Source organism: Ranitomeya imitator, chromosome 3 (assembly GCF_032444005.1).
Source record: "Ranitomeya imitator isolate aRanImi1 chromosome 3, aRanImi1.pri, whole genome shotgun sequence".
NCBI lineage: Eukaryota > Metazoa > Chordata > Amphibia > Anura > Dendrobatidae > Ranitomeya > Ranitomeya imitator.
The window spans coordinates 705,084,773-705,111,263 of record NC_091284.1 but is presented as its reverse complement, the minus strand read 5'-3'; the positions used below and the strand labels follow the sequence as shown (position 1 = coordinate 705,111,263).

General features: G+C 44.9%; 1 protein-coding gene across 2 annotated transcripts in view; it reads left to right on the top strand.

Moving 5' to 3' along the window:
- Positions 1 to 232: 232 nt before the first annotated feature.
- Positions 233 to 26,491, top strand: part of POU6F1 (POU class 6 homeobox 1) — a 169,930-nt gene continuing 143,671 nt past the window's right edge. The window contains exon 1 of one of the 2 annotated variants that reach the window (XM_069758624.1): positions 233 to 564. The gene's annotated coding sequence lies outside the window, so the exon portion shown is untranslated. The remainder of the gene's footprint in view (positions 565 to 26,491) is intronic. The other variant, XM_069758623.1, reaches the window with a different exon arrangement.

Below are 26,491 nucleotides of genomic sequence, written 5' to 3'. Positions count from 1 at the left end.
GGGATCGCCCGCTTGTATAAGACGTTGTGTGCACGTAACCTTTGAGCGGTTTTTCAGGCATCTGTTGAAAAGACTCCTAAAACCTAGTAAATGGAGTGTTTTCTGTCACGCAGACAGTGACTGCACTAGAAATGGTGCAGTGGCTCTTTAAGAGGAGCAGCACTCCCCCAGACACTCCATATTCAGCCTCAGTATGCAGCGCTCGTCCTGCATATATTATGTTCATGACGCAGCTGCAAAAAAATGTTCATGTAAAAACTGCATTCAACTTTATAAGAGGAGACGGCGGATTTGTGTATTTCCGTGTGTAACATTAGAGCGCCGGAGCCTCCAGCCGCCGCCGCCGGTGCCCGCGCCAGACCGGGAGGGATGATTACATATTAATAAGCGGTGTCCCTGCACCGAGCCCTCGTTATTCATGCAAATGCCCCATTGTGCGGAGCCCCGGCTACAAGTGCGGCGCTGTGACGGGAATTTATAATGAGCCGTCCCGGGTCACCGGAGCTGTGAGACCGCCACAAAGGCAGACGCGTAATAACCCCGCCGGCCGGAGCCGCCTGACGGGTGAGTCATTCTCTATCACACAGGGGTTGGCGGCTTAGTACCAGTGCGCTGAAAACGGGTTTCTCACAAATTGGTTTTTTTTTAGTTGTGTTTTTATTAATATGCAATGTTGTTAATTAGCATAATTTATATATTTATGATAAGGGGGGGCGGGGAGCACAGGCCGCCGTTTTGCATGGGTCGTGTTGTGACTGCAGGACACGGGGGAGAAGTGATGAGGAGGGGCGGGGGCTAGAACACAAGTAATGGAAAAAAGAGCGCCCGGCAGCCGGGGCGCGGATGGATACTAGTGTTATGTGGCGCACTATTTTCCCTCCCTCTAAGCAGGTCACAGGCTTTTGCTGGCATTGCTCGCACTCTGTCCTGCAGAGCAGCCTAAGGGGGTCTCCTCAGTTAACTCTTTTAGTTCTGGTTGACATTATACTTCCCTTTTAGATTACATAGGAATTTGGGTATGCAGTACTATGTGCCCTCTGTAGCCGTGGCCCATCATACTTAGGCTACGTTCAGATTTGCGTTCCGCCGGGCTGCGTCGGGCGCAGCTGCGGCGATGCATGCGTCATGCGCCCCTATATTTAACATGGGGGCGCATGGACATGCGTTGTGCTGCGTTTTGCGATGCATGTGTTTTTTTTGCCGCACGCGTCAGGGCGCAATGGACGCAGCAAGATGCATTTTTTTTGCGTCAAAAATTTGGCATAAAAGGACGCATGCGTTGCAAAACGCAGCGTTTTAGCGTGCGTTTTGGTGCGTTTTTATTTGCGTTGTGCGTTGCGTCGCCGACGCAGCGGCGCACAACGCAAATGTGAACGTAGCCTTAGTGCATCTGAATATTGTGGGTGACCAACATCAACACCATAATTTTTTTTAGCCTTATGTTTACTTCAAAACTCCCATGGGGCTCTACTGCCGGAGATGGGGCACAAAAAAAATGCCTTTTTGGCTTTAGTAATCTATTGCCCCCGTAAAAGTATGGGATACCAGACTGGACTATGATTTTTAATTCTGCAGGATCCAGTAAAAAAAGGATTTGTTATACATGTATACGGCCTCGTACAGACGTCCGTGGGTCATGAACGGGTCTATGGTTGCTTTTCACTGATGGACCCATTCTAGCCTATGGTGCTGTCACGTGTCTGGTTTGTTGTTTTGTGGACCAGGTAGTATGCAACAAATCCGTTATTGATTGGACTCACGGAATATAATTACAATAATGGTATCTGTGTGCGGTCTGTGATGAACATTGTAAGGCCTGGTTCACACATGAGTATTTGGTCAGGATTTTACATCAGTGTAAGTCAAAATCAGGAGCAGAAACAGTCAGAAAAGGTAGGACAGAAACACAGCACCACTTCAGAATTTTTGGCTTAGAAATACTGATTTTAAGTACTGACCAAATAACAAACGTGAACATGGCCTAATGGATAGGAGAAGCTTTACAGTTTGTTTTCCTCAACAGTGAAAAACACTGATGGTAAAATCTGACACACGGACCAAACACTGGTGAAATTCAGGTCCAAAATACCGATGAAACATGAACAGTTTTTATACACAAGAAAAATCACTTGTCTAAATGAGGCCTTGCATTAAAGTTCATAGTGGAGGATGACTTGAGTTGGTGCTCCTCTTGTCTTAGGACCCTTTCCAGGAGTCATGTACCTGTGGTTTCTGGACAGAAGTCTTGAGAATCACTTCCAATCTCCCGGCATCCACAGCCCTTCTTTTGATTAACCTGTCTGGTGCGACATCGCATGGGTATCATACCGCAGTGATGATGTTACACCAGGCGGGCTAATCAGAAGAAGAGCCATGGATGCCATCAGGTAAAAGGTGGCTTCTCAGGGCTCCCATCCTGGGACCTCAGATTATTGACGTGGCTGATGGACCTAACTCAAATAGCCTTGTACATAGCCCGAACAAAGCAACCGTGAAATGCATTTGTTCACAACACACCATGGGACTCATAATTTGGTCTTTGGAGCTAAGGTACACACCAAGACAATGTGTCTACATCTAGGACTTCCATCTGAATCCCAAAGAACCAACCCAGTTGTGCCCTTGGCAAAGCCATTAAATAAGGCTTTCTGAGCCCAAGTGATGAAACTTTGTTCTCTGCACGTATTTCGCGTGGTCTGCCTGTTCATAAAAACATGGCAGACTACATTTTTCAGGGATTTAGGTGGAAGCCCCAGACAGACATGAAGGCACTGCCGAATTTAGCATGAAAGACCCTAAATACCCTGGCAATAGCAAACCGGCATGCTGGCATCCCCATGGCATGTTCCCTAGATACTCCTCCATAGCTGTGCCCCTGTGCTAGGGCCAATATTTTCATATCCTCTGTGTGTTTTTGGAATATGAGGTGAGTGTACAAATCCTTTTAATGTCGTAACGTCCTTGTGGAGTTTGAACGAAGAGCACAATGGTTGTAAACACTAAGTCGCCAATATGCATAAAGAAAAATACCCCAGTGACTTGTACACTGGGAATCAGATTCTGGAAGCCTCTCCTTCGCACGATAATAAGGATGTCTAGGTTGTTGGCACCCTTACATGTGGAGCATTATATAGGGAAACAGGAGTTAACACTGAGGGGGAGTGGTGGTGGAGGATGTGGGGAGAGGTCTGCAAAGTGAGCTATAAATTATGTGCTCTTGGGAGGGTGAGAGGAGTCCTCTGCTGTGTGTCTGAGGTCTGATTATGTATTCCTGAAGGGCTGAGCTATCATTAGCATGCTACTTACAAGTCTCACACTGTAACCATGCTTGACAGACAACTTGGAGTCTGCTCTGTGAAATGCTGATGTGCGCTGGCACTGTGCATGCCTATACTGCATTTACAACTTGCTCTCGCTGACATTACAGCACTTCTTTAATGTATGCTTTTGAATACGCAGGCCATGGGATTTTCTGAAACAATATTAAAAAGATGTTTACAAGCCCCATTTCAATTAATTAAAGTCTTGGCATTTGGTATGTTACTAGATGATGTCTGTGTGTGAGCTCTGGATTAAGTGTAGCTTTTATAGGGTGCAATAAAGAAGGCTGGACTCTTTTTCCTGTAATTATTAAAACCCTGAAGGTTTGTGGTAAATAGCAAACCAGGTTTTCTTTGTCCATGGACCTTTTTTACTTTGCAGTCTGATTATAATTTAAAAATAGAGTAAAAGTGAGACTTGGCTCTTGTGATATCGCTGGTGTCATAATTAGAGAATTTTCAAGACAGTTTGATGTTGTAGGTAGTGATGAGCGAATATACTCGTTACTCGAGATTTCTCGAGCATGCTCGGGGTCCTCCGAGTATTCTTTAGTGCTCGGAGATTTAGTTTTTCTTGCTGCAGATGAATGATTTACATCTGTTAGCCAGCATAAGTACATGTGGGGGTTGCCTGCTTGCTAGGCTCGAGAAACGAGTATATTCGCTCATCACTAGTTGTAGGGAAAACATAATCTTGTTTAAGGTTTTTATTTTTATTATGTTACTGTCCACATAAAAATACTGCCACTTGTTTCTAGGGTATTTCCTCTTTTCTGCAGCTCAGATTTCAGCTTTGTTGTGTGGCTTGGGACTGGGTCAGCAGAGTCCCCTCCCCCTATAGTTACAAGGCAAATCAGGGCTGTGGAGTCGGAGTCGTGGAGTCGGAGTTAGTTTTGGTTGGAGTCGGAGTCGGTAGAAATGTACCGACTCCGACTCCAGCTTTTAAAAAAATGTATTAATATTTCATAATTGAACTTTCATATGAATTTTATAAATGTTACTCAAATATATATGTTCTATCAAACTATGAACAACAGTGATAAGCAGTTCTGCTGGAGATAGAGACATTTCTTACGTCTTGTGTGTCAGGGTATGTGCACACGTCCGGATTTTTTCCTGACAAAATCCTGAGAATTCTGCCAGAAATCCGCGTGCTTTTTTCGCGCGGATTTCTCGCGGAATTTGCACGTTTTTGACGCGTTTTTTGCGTGGATTTTTTGCGGATTTTTCCGGAATGTCCATTTTGATAGGAAATCCGCAGAAAATCCGCAAAAAGATAGAGCATGTCTGGATTTTTTGCGGTATGCGTTTTTTTTGCAGAAAAAAAAGCTAACATATGCACAAAAAATGCGGAATGCATTCTAAATGATAGGATGCATAATGTTAGCGTTTTTTTTAGCGGCTTTATAGCGTTTTTATGACGAAATTCCGCAAAAAAAACGCTAAAAATCCGGACGTGTGCACATACCCTCACTGTTCTCCACTGCCCTTATCTAATCTTATACTTGGTTAACCTCATGCTGCCCCAACCTCCCTACTTACAATGTATGAAACTGAAAGTAACATAGTAACATAGTAACATAGTTAGTAAGGCCGAAAAAAGACATTTGTCCATCCAGTTCAGCCTATATTCCATCATAATAAATCCCCAGATCTACGTCCTTCTACAGAACCTAATAATTGTATGATACAATATTGTTCTGCTCCAGGAAGACATCCAGGCCTCTCTTGAACCCCTCGACTGAGTTCGCCATCACCACCTCCTCAGGCAAGCAATTCCAGATTCTCACTGCCCTAACAGTAAAGAATCCTCTTCTATGTTGGTGGAAAAACCTTCTCTCCTCCAGACGCAAAGAATGCCCCCTTGTGCCCGTCACCTTCCTTGGTATAAACAGATCCTCAGCGAGATATTTGTATTGTCCCCTTATATACTTATACATGAAGTGTATAAAGTGAAAATGTGTTGCAAATTCTTAGTAGTAAAGCTCCTCCTCTAGACCAGATGTTTGGTGTGCGTCTTCCAAGCATCTCACAGCTGCTACTCAGAAGAGGAAGACTGTAAGAAGTATTACCCTTTCAACAAACTTTGCATCAGTTAACTGTGAGTACATGAGGAATAACAGTATTACTGACCACTATATCAGTTGTACGACCTGGCAATAATTTTGTACAATTGTTTTTAGGAAAAACAATTGTCATTTGGATTGTGAATGCAGAATTAAAAACCTGAGAATGTCAAAGAAGCGTCACATTAAATCAGCTGTATTTGAACATTTCACCATCACTCAAGATAGAAAACATGATGTCTGTCAGTGTATGACAAATGATCCAGACGAAAACAAATGCTGTGAAGCCAAGATCAGTGCATATTCAGGCAAAGATAAAAATGCTCCTACCAGAGCTTCTAATCTAATGAGAAATTTACAGCGCTTTCTGTTATGGTCTGGTGATTAAGGAGCGACATGCGACTAGCTCTGAGCAGGTGGTAACTATACTGACCGCAGTCCCTAAGCTCGACAACACTAGAAGTAGCCGTGGAATGCTCCTAACTCTGCCTAGGCATCTCGTCACAGCCTAAGAGCTAACTACCCCTAAAGATAGAAGCAGGAAAACTATCTTGCCTCAGAGAAAATCCCCAAAGGATAGATTAGCCCCCCACAAGTAATGACTGTGAGAGGAGAAGGAAATGACATACGTAGTATGAAACAAGATTAAGCACAGGAGGCCACTTCTAGCTAGATAGAAATAGTACAGGACAGAACGCTGTGCGGTCAGTAATAAAAACTAGAAAAAGTCCACCGCAGAGGAATGCAAAAATCTCCACACCTGACTAAAGGTGTGGAGGGCAAACTCTGCTGCCCAGAGCTTCCAGCCTAGCTGAATAGATCCATACTGATAAGCTGGACAAATGAACAAAACATAGAAAGTGCTGAACAACAAGTCCACAACAAGTGAACTGCAAAAGGACAAGCAAGGACTTAGCTTTTGCTGAACTGGTCAGAGTGTCAGGAAAATCCTAAGAGCAATGACTCCAGGCAGGAACAATTGACAACTGGCATTGAATGAGGGATAAGGCCAGATTAATATAGCCGAGCCAGAAAGACGATCAGTGAAAACAGCTGCTGAAGCTAAATCCAAGAAGCAGCCATACCACTCAAAACCACAGGAGGGAGCCCAAGAGCAGAACTCACAAAAATGCTACTTACAACCACCGGAGGGAGCCCAAGAGCGGAATTCACAACAGCTTTCATCCAGAAGTACTGAAAGCAGTGGATGAGAAAGACTGCATCCAAACCAATGAACCAGTGCCCAGCTCTTCCAGCCAAACCAAGGAGCAGAGAACTTTGCAGCCATCAGTTGCAAGATATTTTGTCAGTGACAAAGTTACTGTGACAATGACAGTAGATACATTTAAAAAACACCCTTGGCATCTTACACCAAGCTGCCTTGTGGGAACACAGCTCAGCACAGGACATTTGCCGGTAATATCTGCAACTCGGTAAGAGTCTATATTGATTATCCTTTTTAGCACGTAAGTGCGGCACCATCAACGTTTGTGGGCTACACATCCACGCATGTTTGTCCTTGTACTATAAGGCAGCAATAGTTTGGCAGCATACACATCAACTCGTATTTGGGGTTACCGTTCCTGGTCGGGTGCTTCACACTATATTACTGCATACATGTGTGGTTTTTAGATGGTATTTCTGTGGCCAGAGGTACTGGCATTTTAGTCACCCTAGTGCGGTTTCTGTTTTTAGTAATTTTTTTTGTTTTTGACAGGAGTGGCACAATTTCTGGAGATAGCAGCAGCTGGGAGCTAATTCCATTTATCTCCACTTGTCGAGTGGACTATAGTGGTGAGCGCCAGTGATATTTGTATATCAAGATCATAGAGCTTGTTGTAAAGGATAGTGTGCCTATTTCATTATTTTCACGACCAGCTTTTATGTGTCTGAATGGGGAAATGGCCCGCAAGCTTGGTGTTTCTCTGGAGAGAGAGTATTAGAAAATTAATAATCGAAGAAGCTTTTAAACAAAAGGAAGAACTTAAAAAAACTCTCAATTGATTCTTTCTGTTTCTTAAAATGGATGCCTGCACACGTCACAGAGTGAACTATTTTGCCATCAATGTCCGATTTGTTTGTGACAAAAATGAAATACCGTATATACTCGAGTATAAGCCGACCCGAGTATAAGCCGACCCCCCTAATTTTGCCACAAAAAACTGGGAAAACTTATTGACTCGAGTATAAGCCTAGGGTAGAAAATGCAGCAGCTACCGGTGAATTTCAAAAATAAAAAATAGATGCTCCATACCGTTCATTATTGCCCCATAGATGCTCCATATACAACTGTGCTATATAGAATGCTCTGCACTGTTCATTATTGCCCCATAGATGCTCCTTATAAAGCTGTGCCATATAGAATGCTCTGCACCGTTGATTATGGCCCCATAGATGCTCCTTATAAAGCTGTGCCATATATAATGCTCTGCACCTTTGATTATGGCCCCATAGATGCTCCTTAAAATGCTGTGCCATATATAATGCTCTGCACCTTTGATTATGGCCCCATAGATGCTCCTTATAATGCTGTGCCATATATGCTCTGCACCTTTGATTATGGCCCCATAGGTGCTCCTTATAATGCTGTGCCATATATGCTCTGCACCTTTGATTATGGCCCCATAGGTGCTCCTTATAATGTTGTGCCATATATGCTCTGCACCTTTGATTATGGCCCCATAGGTGTTCCTTATAATGCTGTGCCATATATACTCCGAACCTTTGATTATGACCCCATAGGTGCTCCTTATAATGCTGTGCCATATATGCTCTGCACCTTTGATTATGGCCCCATAGGTGCTCCTTATAATGTTGTGCCATATATGCTCTGCACCTTTGATTATGGCCCCATAGATGCTCCTTATAATGCTGTGCCATATATGCTCTGCACCTTTGATTATGGCCCCATAGGTGTTCCTTATAATGCTGTGCCATATATACTCCGAACCTTTGATTATGACCCCATAGGTGCTCCTTATAATGCTGTGCCATATATGCTCTGCACCTTTGATTATGGCCCCATAGGTGCTCCTTATAATGTTGTGCCATATATGCTCTGCACCTTTGATTCTGGCCCCATAAATGCCCCTTATAATGCTGTGCCATATAGAATGCGGCTGCAATAAAAAAAAAATCACATACTCACCTCTCTTCTCAGGGTGCCGGTGCTTTCAATATTTACCTGCTCCTCGTGCGGCTCCGTCTCCAGCACTGACGCTCAGCAGAGGGCGCGCACTGACTACGTCACAGCGCCCTCTAACCTGAGCGTCACTGCTAGAGGACGCTGGAGACGGAGCCGCACCGGAGCGAGGAGCAGGTAATTATAGCGCTGCGCTCCCCTTACCTGCTGCGGCGCGGTCCCTGCAGTTCCTGGCTTCTCCGGCGCTGCGGCTTCTTCCTGTAATTGAGCGGTCACATGGCACCGATCATTTACAGCAATGAATATGCGGCTCCTCCCCTATGGGGGTGGAGCCGCCTATTCATTTCTGTAATGAGCGGTGCCATGTGACCACTCACTACAGGAAGAATCTGCAGCGCCGGGGAAGCCAGGGACTGCAGGGACCGCGCCGCAGCAGGTAAGTATGATTACACAGCCCCCGTTCCCCCTCCCCTGCCGACACCCGGGTATATGACTCGAGTATAAGCCGAGAGGGGGACTTTCAGCCCAAAAAAGTGGGCTGAAAATCTCGGCTTATACTCGAGTATATACGGTAGTTACCAAGACATTGGCAGTAAAAGACACCAAAGCTCATCACACCAGTGAGTTTCTCCAGGTCTTGGTGGAAAAGGTTCTGCAAGACTATGAACTTAAAAAAGAGCAAGTTCTTTCTGTCGTATCTGACAATGCTTCAAATATGATAAGCACTATTAAGCTAATGAATGAGAGTAATGATGGTGACCAGCAGCTAGAAGAACATTCTGGGTCCACAGACACAGAAATGTTTGAAATAGAGGAACACAGTATTGTAATTGAGGAGCAAACTGAAGTTGCTTCAGATGAACAGCAACATGATAGTTTAGATGATCTTGTTGAAATTGTGTCAATACGTTCTTTCATTCATCACATGCGCTGTGATGTGCATACGCTACAGCTGGCTATAAGAGACAGTCTGCAAGAAGGACATGCTGCTGCACTGATTGGCAAGGTGAGAAAATTGGCTACTGTTGCCAGAACCCCTAAAGTTGACTCAATTTTGAAGAGACGTGATCAAGTCACAAGATGGGGCAGTACTTACTTAATGATTCAGTGCTTGGTTGAACTGAAAACCTTTCTTGTAGACATGGCTAACCCTCAACTGACGCCCAATGAAAGTCAGTGGAATCAGGTGACTGAGCTGGAAAAATTGCTAGAGCACCCATTTACAGTGACTAAAAAATTACAAGCAGAGGACTTAACTCCAGGTATTTTCTTAAAGGAGTGGAAGAACCTGATGTTTCGCCTGTCCCAAAGAGGAGGGTTAATTGCAAGTGGCATTGCTGCATCAATGAAACGGAGAGAGGAGCTACTATTACAAAATAACATTCTTTTGGCAGCTGTTTATGCAGACCCAATGCATCAGCTTCTTCTAGATGATCAACAGCTAACTAAAGGAAAAGAAGCTCTGTTTGAAATAGCAGTAAGGATGAAAGGGTTGCAGAACAGTCAGGAGGAACAAGAAGAATTTGGTCGTCCTGCCACATCTTCACCCTCATCAACTGATGAAGAATTTCATTTCGAAAAATATTTGGATCACAAGGACCGTGCAAAGCGTTCCCGCATAGAAGAGTCCTCGCCATCAAAGAACACAGCAGAATTTTTCATGTGCACTAAAAGAAATTGAGAAATTTGACCGTTCATCAAAAATAACAGTGGAGCAAGCGATTCCTCTGCATCCTGACATTGTCAGAGATGTTGCCCGAGTGGTTACTGCTTTGCCACCAACCCAAGTTAGTGTAGAGAGGTTGTTCTCTGCTCTCAAAATAATTAGATCAGATTTGAGGGCATCCATGAAGGAGGATCTGACAGAGGCAATACTTTTGCTGAGGACATATTTATAGATTTCTTCTTATTAACTGCATAACAGTGTTTACTGCATATTTACTTACAAGAGTTTAGAAAAGTTTAGAAAAGTTATTTGCTGTATTCTAATTGTATTCTAATAAATATAGTTTTTGCTCTAAGTGGTCTGATTACTTATATGATGGTGAGAAACTGAATAAGCACGATGTTAATATTTGACAACAGTAAATTTATTGTTACGAATTGGCCATTTATGAAGGAGCCGGAGTCGGAGCCGGACCCTGATAAAATCCAGGAGTCGGAGTCGCAATTGTGGCTTACCGACTCCACAGCCCTGAGGCAAATACACCTTCATTGTGTTAGTAGTGGCCTATATATGACAGGATAGTGGCACAAAATAATTAGATAAAGCTGTGTATACTGTACATCTTCTGAAACTGCTTGCGTTCTGGAAAATAGAGCTACAGTATACTTACTTCCTTTCTTCCTACTGTGGTCATGTCTAGCCACCACCATGTTGCCCAATCAGTGTGTAATAAACTCACCTACATCCATTACTTTTTCCTTTAAAATTCTCAACCTTCTGGCTCTTACTGAAACCTTGTTCCTGCAGACATCAGTACTGTTGCTGCTCTGTAGTATGGTGGCTTACATTTTTCGTATACCCCTAAACCTGAGAACAGTCAAGGTGGAGATATTGGTCTACTTCTTTCATCAAAATGCACTTTCAGGTCATCACCCCAATACCCTCAATTATCTTCTCTTCTTTTGAGGTCCACACCATCACGTCAGACTTTTCCACCACTTCTCCCTGCGACAAGCAGTGGTATACCACACTCGGAGCTCATCCCACCAGTTTCTGGATCACTTTGCTGCCTGGTTTCCTCACTTTCTATCCTGTGATATACCCAATCTCGTCATGGAAGACATTAAAATCCCTATTGATAATTCATTCTCCTCATCTGCCACACTTATCTTCTATCTCTAACCTCCTCTTTCAGCCTTTCACAGTTTACTAACTCTCCTACACATAAAGATGGGAATGCACTGGACCTAGTCTTCTCCCGTTCTACTCATTTCATGATTTTACTAACTTTGCTCGTCTGCTTTCTGACCACAACCTTCTTTCTTGCGCTCAGGACACCCCTACTTACCACACTTATAGAAATATATGTGAAATTAATACCCAGCAACGTATGAAGAATTTGAATTCATCGTTGGCCCCAATCTTCTCCCTCTCATGCCCAGGCTCAGCTTTGAAACATTTAAAAAATACTGGAAAGCACCCTTGATGAAGCGGAACCCCCTATATAGAGAACAACCCGACACAGATGGCTGCAACCCTGGCACACACATTTCTCCAGCAATGCTCTAGATGTGCCGAACGTCTGTGGAGAATATCCCTTTTTGCCAAAGATTTTACCCATTATTTAAGTTTATGCTTAAAACTTACAACTCTGTCCATCACCTCTTCAAACAAGCCTAGTTCTCTACTATAAAAAAAACCTCTATGGTTATTTAGCACTGAAGTGAAAAGTGTCAAATTGCAGGCCTCTATCTACCAACCTCAGTGCTGACGATCTAGCCAATTATTTCAAAGAAAAAAATTGATCATATCCAACAGGAAACTTTATTCTAATTGAGTCGTGGAGTCAGTGTTCATTTTGGTGGAGTTGGTATAAAATGGACCAACGCCTAAAATATACCGTATTTTGCAGATTATAAGACACACCCCAAATTTGGAGTGGTGGCTGCGGTGAAGTGGGGTCCCAGGGTCACTGCTGGAGGAGGCAAGAGTGGGACGTTGCTGCAGGCTGGGATGAAGGGGATGTTCGTATGTGCGCCGCTGCGGGTGTTCGGTGGTGCGAGTGCCCTGCTGACATTTTGTGAAAACCCAGAGCCCCGTACTTACATGGTTTACTATGCGGAGGACTCCAGGAAAATGGCTGCCGGGGGCGGCGCATGCGCAGATGGAGACCTCTGCACCAAAATCTCAGGAGATGAGATCTCAGTGCTCACTTTGTTTCAATCTATTTCTGGGTACTTCTTAAAGTATATTGGGGGTCATTGTTCTGCTGGGAGACCCATGACCTAGACACAAAACCAGCTTTCTAACACTTTGCATTACATTGTGACCTAAAATCCGTTGGTAATCTTCAGATTTCATGATGCCTTGCACAGAATCAAGCCGCTCATCCCAGCCTGTAGCCTTCAGCAACGCTCCACTCTTGCCTCCTCCAGCTGGGACCCTGCTCCACCGCAGCCGGTAAGGTATATCCACATTATAAGATGCACCCCCATTTTCCCCCCCAAATTTTTGGGGAAAAAGTGCGTCTTATAATCTGAAATATACGGTATAATAAATGAATTGGGTTCAGTATTTCAGTGCAGTACGTGCTGTAAATATTTTCATAAGAATTTGGGAAAGTTAGAAAATGTCCTATAAATGTCTGTTCTGTTCCTGATCTAAGGATCTGGGCTTTTAGTAAATCAGTAGTGAGGCAGTGCTGTGGAGTTGGAAATTGAAGAGTCTGAGGTAAGCCTTACCAACTCCTGCCCTACATGTACCACTCCGTGATCTGTGCAGTCTTAGTGCAACTCCACACAATATTGCCAGATACTAAAAGTCAAAAAAGTCCAAGGCACCGGACATTCTTCAAGGAACCTCTTTATTGGTTGCCACGTACAAAAGTAAGAAGTTTTGATCGCACCGGGCCTTTTTAATCCAAATACATGAAGAGGTGTACACAGGGCCGCCATCAGGGTATCACTGCCCTGACTAGCGTATGGAGCCCGATGGGCAGAGGGGATTCTGCAGATGCATTAACTGAACCTGCATCCGAGACAAGCCAATAGTTAAAGCCCAGCCAATCAGGCTGGCAGCTGACGTCAGCCCGCATGGCGCCAGCATATGACGTCATTGTCATTCGCCGGTGAGTCCATGCTTGAAACGCCAGGAGGGATCTTCGCTGCAGGAGCGCGACCAGGTAAGGAGAGATTTTTTTTAAAATTATTATTATTATTTTTGAAAGCGGCAAGCCGCAATGTGTTTCACCAGCAGAATGGAGACACATGGACTATGTGTCTCCCTCCTGCCCTGCGCAGAATGGAGACACTGGGGGGCAGGATGGAGACACGGGGGGGGGGGGGGCAGGATGGAGACACGGGGGGGCAGGATGGAGACACGGGGCAAGATGGAGACACAGGGGGCAGGGTGGAGACACGGAGGGCAGTATGGAGACACGGAGCAGAATGGAGACACGGGAAGTATAGAGACACGGGGCAGAATGGAGACAAAGGGGGCAGGATGGAGACACTGGGGGGCAGGATGGAGACACGGGGGGGGGCAGGATGGAGACACGGGGGGGGGGCAGGATGGAGACACGGGGCAAGATGGAGACACAGGGGGCAGGGTGGAGACACGGAGGGCAGTATGGAGACACGGAGCAGAATGGAGACACGGGAAGTATAGAGACACGGGGAAGAATGGAGACAAAGGGGGCAGGATGGAGACACAGCAGGATGGGAGACAGATGGGGTAGGATCATGGTGCAGGATGGAGGTAGGTGGGGCAAGATCATGAGGCAGGATTGATAGAATGGAGACAGATGGGGCAGGATCATAGGACAGATGGGGCAGGATCAAGGGACAGATGAGGCAGGATGGGACATCAAATGAGGGCAGAATGGATACTCATGAGGGCAGGATTGAAGAACATATGGCTGGAGCCAGGAATGAGATACACGGGGCCAGGATGGGGGATATTATTACCATAGGGGCTAATTAAGGGACATTATTACTGCAGTGATGTATTTATTTTATTTTTTTTAGGATACTGTTTTAAATGGGGGAGGCGGTCCTGTTACTGTGCACAGCGACACTGTTACTGTGCACAGCGACACTGTTACTGTGCACAGCGACACTGTCACCTTTTTTTTCTTCATCTGATGTAGCTTAGAATTTGGGAAAAAAATAAGTAATGTGTTTTGCAAGCGGAGCTCTAGATAACTGTGTTATTTCCTGCAGAGACGAGAGCTGGCTGGAAGAAGTGATGGAAGTCTGTGCTGGATGAAGATGAAAAGCAAAGATGAAGGACTTCACCTCGAGACATCACTGGTGAGTCAGTGTGCTACCTCTACACTGACACTATACACTGTATACTATATACAGCGGTCCTGTGTACAATGTCACCAGTGATCACTGTATTACCTTTACACTGACACTATATATACAGAGCTCCTGTGTATAATGTCATTGATCACTGTATTACCTGTACAGTATATACAGTTCTCATGTGTATAATGTTACTGGTGATCACTGTATTACCTGTACACTGACACTATATACAGAGCTCCTGTGTATAATGTCACCGGTGATCACTGTAATACCTGTACACAGACACTGCATGATTGTCATGATCTGTACTTTTTTCCCTGTCCTGTATTTTGTATAGTATGTCATGATGTGATGCGACTTCTCTTTCGTTGTATTTACTGTACATTTTGCAATGTCCTGGGGTGTATGTAACTAACCTGTCTCCTTCCCCCAATACTTGCAGCCCTGAGCTCTAATGTAATTAAGCTTTGTCCACACCACTAGGGAAGGAATAGCCATTCTTCCTCACAGCAGGTGGCTAGTCAAATGCACACAATGAATAGACTAAGTGGAGCCACCAGTCTAGAATCTTCTGGTGGACCCAACCATTGAATAGAAGGTGTGACCTCTACCCCCCTTCTTGGGCGGATCCCTGGAGCTCAGACAATCCATTCTTATTTTGAGATCAGATGTGAGTTGATCCTTGAAGGAGAAGGAGTGGGGATTCTTAGCTGAGGCAAGGCCCCATGTCCATCTGGGACTGCGGAAGCGAACGGGGCGAGACTTGAGCTGAGGACATATCTCGTCGTTCGTGAGATTGTTTTGGGATCCCTTGGACTAATTGTGGACTATTGCTTTGTTACCTGGCACAAGGATTATCGGGAGGTGCCCCCGAACCTGTTCCACTGGACTAACTGTGGACTCTGTAGATCTACCTGCATGTGTTGCTCCAGCGTTCTTGATAATAAATCTGTGGAATCATCCCTCGGCCTGTTGTCCCTTCTTGCTCTGCCGTACACCCCGTCACAAACTGGTGGCAGCAGTGGGATCAGAGCAGAAGGAATGGAGGACAATGGCCCAACATCGGGAACCAACACCGCAGAGTACAAGAACTGGACTTTGGGGAGCCTACAATCAAAGGCCCATGAAGTAGGAGTCCGTTTTAAGGGACTCTCCAAGGAGCAGCTTATTGAGGCTTTGGAAGGAGTTCGCCTGCAAGATGATGCTGAGGAAGGACCCTCACAGCAAATGGAGGAAAGACTGCAGCCGGAGGTAAATACCCAAAAAAGTCAGTGGGTTGTGTGGTACGAGGAGGAGTTGGCATTGCTGGGAGAAGAGGCCACCATGGACGATAAGAGGGAGGCCATTCACAGAGCTCAGGAGAGGGAGGCCATTCACAGAGCCAAGGAGAGGGAGGCCATTCACAGAGCTGAGGAGAGGGAGAGGGAGGCCATTCACAGAGCCGAGGAGAGGGAGAGGGAGGCCATTCACAGAGCCGAGGACAGAGCTCAGGAGATAGCATTGCTGGAGAGGCAGATCGCTTTGGAAGCAGCTAGAAGCTCCAGACAGACTGTAACCCCAGCACCCACCATGAGGGAACTCCCCAGAGTGTGCCGCAAAGACTTCAAGCCCTTTAATGAGGCTGCAGGCGACATTGAGGGCTTCTTCCAGGACTTTGAGCATCAGTGTCGATTAATGGAAGTCCCGGAAAGGGACCGAGTCCGACATCTGGTAGGGCTCTTAGAGGGTAGAGCTGCCGCAGCCTATAGAGCTATGGACCCTCAGGGAAACTGTGAGTATGCGGAGATTAAACGGACTATTCTAGAACATTATGCTGTTACCCCAGACACTTACAGGACTCAGTTCCGTACTTTAGCCTGTGATGAGGAAGTGTCTTTCAAGATGTATGCCCACAGACTCAAGCAAATATGTCATCGCTGGCTGGAGGCAGAGGAGGCCTTAACCTGGGAGACCTTCCTCCAGGTTATCTTAAAAGAGCAGTTTTACTTCAAGTGCCCTGCTGAGATCCGGGAATGGGTGCGTGAGAGGAGACCAGCCACTGTGGAGGAAGCTGCAGCTCTAGCTGATGAGGCTCTCACCATCAAGCCTCAGTGGAGGGTTCTGTTGGAGGATGGAGAGAGGCCTACCAGCTCCACAACACCGGTGGCCCCCTGTTCTTCTGTCCCCATTGTTCCCCGTTCCTCTAAGCCACCACCTCATGCTGATACCCGTGTAAATGTGCCTCCAGTTGCTTCTACTGCGTTTTCTGGAATACGACGAGGAGAGGAAGTAGCAGAGCGCAGGTGTTATGTTTGTGGGCATCTGGGGCATCTGCAGGCCTCATGCCCAGCCAGCTCATGGAGAAGTCGTCATAAAACCCCTACAGCACCTTCAGGTGGGAGCCGGCCTCCAGGTTCCCTTACCCCTCGCCCAAGAGGACGCCTTGGATGGAGTGAGACCCAGCAGAGATGCTATCGATGTGGACAGCCGGGGCATCTGCAAGCCTCCTGCCCAGCTGTTCAAATGAGGATTAATCCTGTACCCAGTCGTATTATTAATTATGTACACCCAAGTGCCATGGAGGACGACGTGTCACCACTACGTGAGGACTGGCCTAGTGCCTCACCCACCCATGTTGCACCACTAGGAGTTTATGGTGTGCGACCCGCAGCTATGACGACTTCTGCTCATCGAGGTAAGCACTTGCAGGAGGTCGTGCTGGATGGACAGAGACTTATTGGATTTTGTGACTCAGGGGCTTTCCTCACACTGGCTGATCCCCGAGTGGTTCGGCCTGAGGCAATCCAGCGAGGACCTGGGATTGTCATTGAACTGGCTGGTGGACAATGGAGGACTATTCCCACAGCCACTGTGGATCTGAACTTTGGTTTTGGGGTCAGTCGATGTGTGGTTGGGGTGATGGGTGGTCTGCCTGCAGATGTTCTCCTGGGCAATGATGTGGGAGAGCTGCGATGCCAATTCGTGGCTGCATGAAGCCACATGTAAGTTACGCTCTGCCTGTGTGTACTTAACCAGCGACCTGTAGAGGTCCCTGGTACGTACACAAATTGGGAGGGGAAGGGATTGTCATGATCTGTACTTTTTTCCCTGTCCTGTATTTTGTATAGTATGTCATGATGTGATGCGACTTCTCTTTCGTTGTATTTACTGTACATTTTGCAATGTCCTGGGGTGTATGTAACTAACCTGTCTCCTTCCCCCAATACTTGCAGCCCTGAGCTCTAATGTAATTAAGCTTTGTCCACACCACTAGGGAAGGAATAGCCATTCTTTCTCACAGCAGGTGGCTAGTCAAATGCACACAATGAATAGACTAAAGGTACCTTCACACATAACGATATTGTTAACGATATCGTTGCTATTTGTGACGTAGCAACGATATCGTTAATGAAATCGTTATGTGTGACAGCGACCAACGATCAGGCCCCTGCTGGGAGATCGTTGGTCGCTGAATAAAGTCCAGAACTTTATTTCGTCGCTGGACTCCCTGGAGACATCGCTGGATCGGCGTGTGTGACACCGATCCAGCGATGTCTTCACTGGTAACCAGGGTAAACATCGGGTAACTAAGCGCAGGGCCGCGCTTAGTAACCCGATGTTTACCCTGGTTACCATGCTAAAAGTAAAAAAAAACAAACACTAGATACTTACCTACAGCCATCTGTCCTCCAGCGCTGTGCTCTGCTCTCCTCCTGTACTGTCTGTGAGCCGGAAAGCAGAGCGGTGACGTCACCGCTCTGCTTTCCGGCTCACAGACAGTACAGGAGGAGAGCAGAGAAGCAGAGCGCAGCGCTGGAGGACAGACAGCTGTAGGTAAGTATCTAGTGTTTGTTTTTTTTTTACTTTTAGCATGGTAACCAGGGTAAACATCGGGTTACTAAGCGCGGCCCTGCGCTTAGTTACCCGATGTTTACCCAGGTTACCGGCATCGTTGGTCGCTGGAGAGCTGTCTGTGTGACAGCTCTCCAGCGACCAAACAGCGACGCTGCAGCGATCCGGATCGTTGTCGGTATCGCTGCAGCGTCGCTAAGTGTGAAGGGGCCTTAAGTGGAGCCACCAGTCTAGAATCTTCTGGTGGACCCAACCAGTGAATAGAAGGTGTGACCTCTACCCCCCTTCTTGGGCGGATCCCTGGAGCTCAGACAATCCATTCTTATTTTGAGATCAGATGTGAGTTGATCCTTGAAGGAGAAGGAGTGGGGATTCTTAGCTGAGGCAAGGCCCCATGTCCATCTGGGACTGCGGAAGCGAACGGGGCGAGACTTGAGCTGAGGACATATCTCGTCGTTCGTGAGATTGTTTTGGGATCCCTTGGACTAATTGTGGACTATTGCTTTGTTACCTGGCACAAGGATTATCGGGAGGTGCCCCCGGACCTGTTCCACTGGACTAACTGTGGACTCTGTAGATCTACCTGCATGTGTTGCTCCAGCGTTCTTGATAATAAATCTGTCGAATCATCCCTCGGCCTGTTGTCCCTTCTTGCTCTGCCGTACACCCCGTCACAATACTAAGTACAGATCTCCTGTGTATAATGGCACTTATAGTGATACTAGATGGTGGCCCAATTCTAACGCATTGGGTATTCTAGAATATGTATGTATGTTTGTACGTTGCGCTTAGCACAGCCATGTAGTATATAGCACAGCCACGTAGTATATAGCACAGCCACGTAGTATACAACACAGCCCACTTAACACGCACAGCCACGTAGTAACATAGTAACATAGTAACATAGTTAGTAAGGCCGAAAAAAGACATTTGTCCATCCAGTTCAGCCTATATTCCATCATAATAAATACCCAGATCTACGTCCTTCTACAGAACCTAATAATTGTATGATACAATATTGTTCTGCTCCAGGAAGACATCCAGGCCTCTCTTGAACCCCTCGACTGAGTTCGCCATCACCACCTCCTCAGGCAAGCAATTCCAGATTCTCACTGCCCTAACAGTAAAGAATCCTCTTCTATGTTGGTGGAAAAACCTTCTCTCCTCCAGACGCAAAGAATGCCCCCTTGTGCCCGTCACCTTCCTTGGTATAAACAGATCCTCAGCGAGATATTTGTATTGTCCCCTTATATACTTATACATGGTTATTAGATCGCCCCTCAGTCGTCTTTTTTCTAGACTAAATAATCCTAATTTCGCTAATCTATCTGGGTATTGTAGTTCTCCCATCCCCTTTATTAATTTTGTTGCCCTCCTTTGTACTCTCTCTAGTTCCATTATATCCTTCCTGAGCACCGGTGCCCAAAACTGGACACAGTACTCCATGTGCGGTCTAACTAGGGATTTGTACAGAGGCAGTATAATGCTCTCATCATGTGTATCCAGACCTCTTTTAATGCACCCCATGATCCTGTTTGCCTTGGCAGCTGCTGCCTGGCACTGGCTGCTCCAGGTAAGTTTATCATTAACTAGGATCCCCAAGTCCTTCTCCCTGTCAGATTTACCCAGTGGTTTCCCGTTCAGTGTGTAATGGTGATATTGATTCCCTCTTCCCATGTGTATAACCTTACATTTATCATTGTTAAACCTCATCTGCCACCTTTCAGCCCAAGTTTCCAACTTATCCAGATCCATCTGTAGCAGAATACTATCTTCTCTTGTATTAACTGCTTTACATAGTTTTGTATCATCTGCAAATATCGATATTTTACTGTGTAAACCTTCTACCAGATCATTAATGAATATGTTGAAGAGAACAGGTCCCAATACTGACCCCTGCGGTACCCCACTGGTCACAGCGACCCAGTTAGAGACTATACCATTTATAACCACCCTCTGCTTTCTATCACTAAGCCAGTTACTAACCCATTTACACACATTTTCCCCCAGACCAAGCATTCTCATTTTGTGTACCAACCTCTTGTGCGGCACGGTATCAAACGCTTTGGAAAAATCGAGATATACCACGTCCAATGACTCACCGTGGTCCAGTCTATAGCTTACCTCTTCATAAAAACTGATTAGATTGGTTTGACAGGAGCGATTTCTCATAAACCCATGCTGATATGGAGTTAAACAGTTATTCTCATTGAGATAATCCAGAATAACATCCCTCAGAAACCCTTCAAATATTTTACCAACAATAGAGGTTAGACTTACTGGCCTATAATTTCCAGGTTCACTTTTAGAGCCCTTTTTGAATATTGGCACCACATTTGCTATGCGCCAGTCCTGCGGAACAGACCCTGTCGCTATAGAGTCACTAAAAATAAGAAATAATGGTTTATCTATTACATTACTTAGTTCTCTTAGTACTCGTGGGTGTATGCCATCCGGACCCGGAGATTTATCTATTTTAATCTTATTTAGCCGGTTTCGCACCTCTTCTTGGGTTAGATTGGTGACCCTTAATATAGGGTTTTCATTGTTTCTTGGGATTTCACCTAGCATTTCATTTTCCACCGTGAATACCGTGGAGAAGAAGGTGTTTAATATGTTAGCTTTTTCCTCGTCATCTACAACCATTCTTTCCTCACTATTTTTTAAGGGGCCTACATTTTCAGTTTTTATTCTTTTACTATTGATATAGTTGAAGAACAGTTTGGGATTAGTTTTACTCTCCTTAGCAATGTGCTTCTCTGTTTCCTTTTTGGCAGCTTTAATTAGTTTTTTAGATAAAGTATTTTTCTCCCTATAGTTTTTTAGAGCTTCAATGGTGCCATCCTGCTTTAGTAGTGCAAATGCTTTCTTTTTACTGTTAATTGCCTGTCTTACTTCTTTGTTTAGCCACATTGGGTTTTTCCTATTTCTAGTCCTTTTATTCCCACAAGGTATAAACCGCTTACACTGCCTATTTAGGATGTTCTTAAACATTTCCCATTTATTATCTGTATTCTCATTTCTGAGGATATTGTCCCAGTCTACCAGATTAAGGGCATCTCTAAGCTGTTCAAACTTTGCCTTCCTAAAGTTCAATGTTTTTGTGACTCCCTGACAAGTCCCCCTAGTGAAAGACAGGTGAAACTGCACAATATTGTGGTCGCTATTTCCTAAATGCCCAACCACCTGCAGATTTGTTATTCTGTCAGGTCTATTAGATAGTATTAGGTCTAAAAGTGCTGCTCCTCTGGTTGGATTCTGCACCAATTGTGAAAGATAATTTTTCTTGGTTATTAGCAGAAACCTGTTGCCTTTATGGGTTTCACAGGTTTCTGTTTCCCAGTTAATATCCGGGTAGTTAAAGTCCCCCATAACCAGGACCTCATTATGGGTTGCAGCTTCATCTATCTGCTTTAGAAGTAGACTTTCCATGCTTTCTGTTATATTTGGGGGTTTGTAACAGACCCCAATGAGAATTTTGTTACCATTTTTCCCTCCATGAATTTCAACCCATATGGACTCGACATCCTCATTCCCTTCGCTAAGGATCCTTAAAGTGGACTTTAGACAAGACTTTACATAGAGACAAACCCCTCCTCCTCTCCGATTTTTACGATCCTTTCTAAACAGACTGTAACCCTGTAAGTTAACTGCCCAGTCATAGCTTTCATCTAACCATGTCTCGGTTATTCCCACTATGTCAAAGTTACCTGTAGATATTTCTGCTTCTAGTTCTTCCATCTTGTTTGTCAGGCTTCTGGCGTTTGCGAGCATGCAGTTTAGAGGATTTTGTTTTGTTCCAATCTCCTCACTGTGGATTGTTTTAGAAATGTTCTTACCTCCCTTCTGAGTATGTTTTCCTGGGTCGTCTTTGTTCGAGTCTAATGTTTTTCTTCCCGTCCCCTCTTCTTCTAGTTTAACGCCCTCCTGATGAGTGTAGCGAGTCTTCTGGCGAATGTGTGTTTCCCAGGTTTGTTGAGGTGTAGTCCGTCTCTGGCGAGGAGTCCATCATACCAGTAATTCACACCGTGGTCCAGGAATCCAAATCCTTGTTGTCTGCACCATCGTCTTAGCCAGTTGTTTGCATCAAGGATCCTGTTCCATCTCCTGGTGCCATGCCCGTCTACTGGAAGGATAGAAGAAAAAACTACCTGTGCATCCAGTTCCTTTACTTTCTTCCCCAACTCTTCAAAGTCCTTGCAGATTGTCGGTAGGTCCTTCCTTGCCGTGTCATTGGTGCCAACATGTATCAGAAGAAATGGGTGGACGTCCTTGGAGCTGAAGAGCTTTGGTATCCTATCGGTCACATCCTTGATCATCGCACCTGGAAGGCAGCATACTTCTCTTGCAGTTATGTCCGGTCTGCAGATGGCTGCTTCGGTGCCTCTGAGTAGTGAGTCTCCCACCACCACCACTCTTCGTTGCTTCTTGGCTGTACTTTTTGCTGTCACTTGTTGCTAGTATATAGCAGAGCCACGTAGTCTATAGCAGCCACGTAGTATATAGCACAGCCACGTAGTATATAGCACAGCCCACATAATATATAGCACAGCCCACGTAATATATAACACAGCCCACGTAGTATATAGCAGCCAGGCAGTATATAACACAGCCCATGCAGTATATCATACAGCCCATGCAGTATATAACAGTCCACATAGTATATAGCAGTGTTGGCACCATATCCCTGTTAAAAAAAAAATTAAAATAAAAAATAGTTATATACTCACCCTCCAGCATCCACCGAAGCTGTCCCAATGCGTTTGATGCTGCCTCCAGCTTCCGTTCCCAGTGATGCATTGCGAAATTACCCAGATGACTTAGCGGTCTCGCACGCATCGGTGGATGGCTGAAGGTGAGAATAGCACAATTTTTTATTTATTTTTTATTATTTTTAACATTATATCTTTTTACTATTGATGCTGCATAGGCAGCATCAATAGTAAAAAGTTGGTCCGGGATGGGGCGACACACTGGCACTGACTGGAGGGGAGTAGGGAGGGGGCACTTACTTGAGAGTAGGGAGGGGCCAATTTGCGGCCGGACTAAGCCTGTCGCTGATTGGTCGCGGCCGGCTGGCCGCAACCAATCAGCGACTCGGGATTTCCGCAACGGACAGACAGACAAACAGACGGAAGCACCCCTTAGACAATTATATACTGTAGATAGACTAGTATTGTGGCTTTTTTTTTATTAATGATGAGTATTGTAATATTCAGTCTCTATGTGGTGGTGATATGTTGTCCGGCCATGGTGTGGCGATATTTTTTCCTTGTATGTGCTATTATTTGGTCACTATATGGTGGTAATATGTGGTCTGGTCATGGTGTGGTGGTATTTATTCCTTGTATGTGGTATCATTCGGTCACTGTGGTGGTAATATGTGATCTGGACATGATGTGGCGTGTTGTGAATTCCGCTCTTGGGCTCCCTCCGGTGGTTGTAAGTGGCACTTTTGTGAGTTCTGCTCTTGGGCTCCCTCTTGTGGTTCCAAGTGGTATGGCTGCTCCTTGGATTTAGCTGTCAGCAGCTGCTTCCACTGATTGTCTTTTCTGCTCGGCTATTTATGCCTGGCTTTTTCCTTCAGCCAGTGCCACTTGTAAATGGTTCCTGGTTGGATTCACATCTCTTTGGATTTCCCTGTTATCCTGACCAGTTCAGCAAAGCTAAGTCCTTGCTTGCTCTTTTCTGTCCACAGATTGTGGACTTATCCGTTCTGTGCATTCAATGTTTGTCCAGCTTATCAGTATGGATTAATTCTGTGTTGCTGGAAGCTCTGGGAAACAGATTTACCCTCCACACCTTTAGTCAGGTGTGGAGATTTTTGTAAACTCTGTGTGGACTTTTTGTAGTGTTTTATACTGACCGCACAGTATTCCATTCTGTCCTTTCTATCAAGCTAGACTGGCCTCCTGTGCTCATCCTGGTTTCATTCTGTGTATGTCTTTTTCCCTCTACTCTCACAGTCATTTGTGGGGGGCTAATCTATCCTTTGGGGATTTTCTCTGAGGCAAGATAGCTTTCCTGTTTCTATCTTTAGGGGTAGTTAACTCTTAGGCTGTGTCGAGGTGCCTAGGGAGAGTTAGGAGCATCCCACGGCTACTTCTAGTGTTGTGTTGAGCTTAGGGACTGCGGTCAGTACAGATACCACTTCCTTCTGAGCTCGTTCCATGTTGCTCCTAAACCACCAGATCATAACAGTGGCGGTCTTTGTTCCTTGTATGTGGTATTATAGGTCTGTTTGTGGTTGTAATATGGTGTCTGTTCATGGTGCGGTGGTATTTGTCCCTTGTCATTTTAAAAAATACCTAAATTGTATTGGATATTTTAGCAAATTGTTAATAGGTTAGAGTAGAGTAGTGCTTGGCCAAAAGGGTCTACCTTGTTGTGATGGCGTCTTAAAAAAATCTTTTGGCCAAAACAAAAGCTGCTGGCTATGTGTGATCTGGTAATGGGAACTGTTAATGTGTGATTGGTGAGAAGTGGAGTTTTTCCAAGAGAGAGAGGTGGGACTATGGACAGTTCGAGGGGTGGAGGCGGGGCCGGGGTGTAGCCTGGGCAGAGTCTCAAGGGGGCCCCGAAAATTTTGCCAGTATGGGGCACTGAAATTCCTAGTGGCAGCCTTGGGTGTACATAAGAACATACATGAAAACACATTGGACAACTCCTCATAACTTCTCCCATAAGTCTAACCTTCATTGACCTAGAAGCACTCTACAAAGATTAAAAATAAAACGAAAATAGAAATTAAAATCTGCGTGAATTGAAAGGGTTGCATATAGATACAGCGTGTTAAATTAGTAAGTTTCTAAGTTAATATATTTTTAAAAATGCTATTGGCATGAAATTCTCACCAGATGCTGGTAACAACCCATCCAATCCATGCAGGCAAAGAAATCAAACGATAACTGTCAATAAATTAACTTATGTGTAATAATGAGAAATGACACAGCGAAAAAGTATTGAACACGCCTAATAAATTTTTTTTAATTCTTCCTACAAAAGCCTTTGTTGGTTATGACTGCATCAACTTACCTCCTGTATGGGGAAGCTAGTCACATGCATTGCTCAGGTGTGATTTTAGCCCATTCTACCACACAAAAATTCTTCAAATTCTGAAGGTTCCTTGCCGCATGGCTTAGGTTAAAAGCCAAACCAGAATCTTAATTTGCAGACATTTGTTGCCCCCCAACAGTACAAGTTACTCGCCTGATATGCCAGAGTAAGCAACTATTATCGACCTCTCTGCAAAGCCATTTAGATCCTAATATCACTAACTTTGCACGACAAGAACACATGTAGCCAGATGTACTATGGTCTGAATATTTTGACGATATTATGGAGTAGGCTATCAGGAAAATCTTGCGTTGCATATCAGTAGTTCCTGATATCCTTGTTGTACAAGCCTCTAAGAGATACCGTCAAGATTTTGAGAGCTGGAGTAGTGTATTAAATGGACTTCGTCGGACCAGGTAGTATTTGTGTTGGTTTATTTTGTTGTTTTTTTTTTGCAGGAGATTGAGGGCGTTGCAGGTTGCAGGAATAAGGCGTACAATAAAGATGGGAAAAAATGTGTTTAGTGTTTTATTTCATTAAAATACTTTTTCTGGCTGTGTGTTTATTTAACCCTTTAACATCTATAGGATTAGTAAGGATGGGTGTCTTATTGACACCTCCATTACTAAGCTGGCTTGATATCACTTCTCCCTTCATTTTAAAACATTCTTATGCTTTATTTATACATACATACAGTGCATTGAAAAATGTTTCATATAGTAACATAGTAACATAGTAACATAGTAACATAGTTAGTAAGGCCGAAAAAAGACATTTGTCCATCCAGTTCAGCCTATATTCCATCATAATAAATCCCCAGATCTACGTCCTTCTACAGAACCTAATAATTGTATGATACAATATTGTTCTGCTCCAGGAAGACATCCAGGCCTCTCTTGAACCCCTCGACTGAGTTCGCCATCACCACCTCCTCAGGCAAGCAATTCCAGATTCTCACTGCCCTAACAGTAAAGAATCCTCTTCTATGTTGGTGGAAAAACCTTCTCTCCTCCAGACGCAAAGAATGCCCCCTTGTGCCCGTCACCTTCCTTGGTATAAACAGATCCTCAGCGAGATATTTGTATTGTCCCCTTATATAC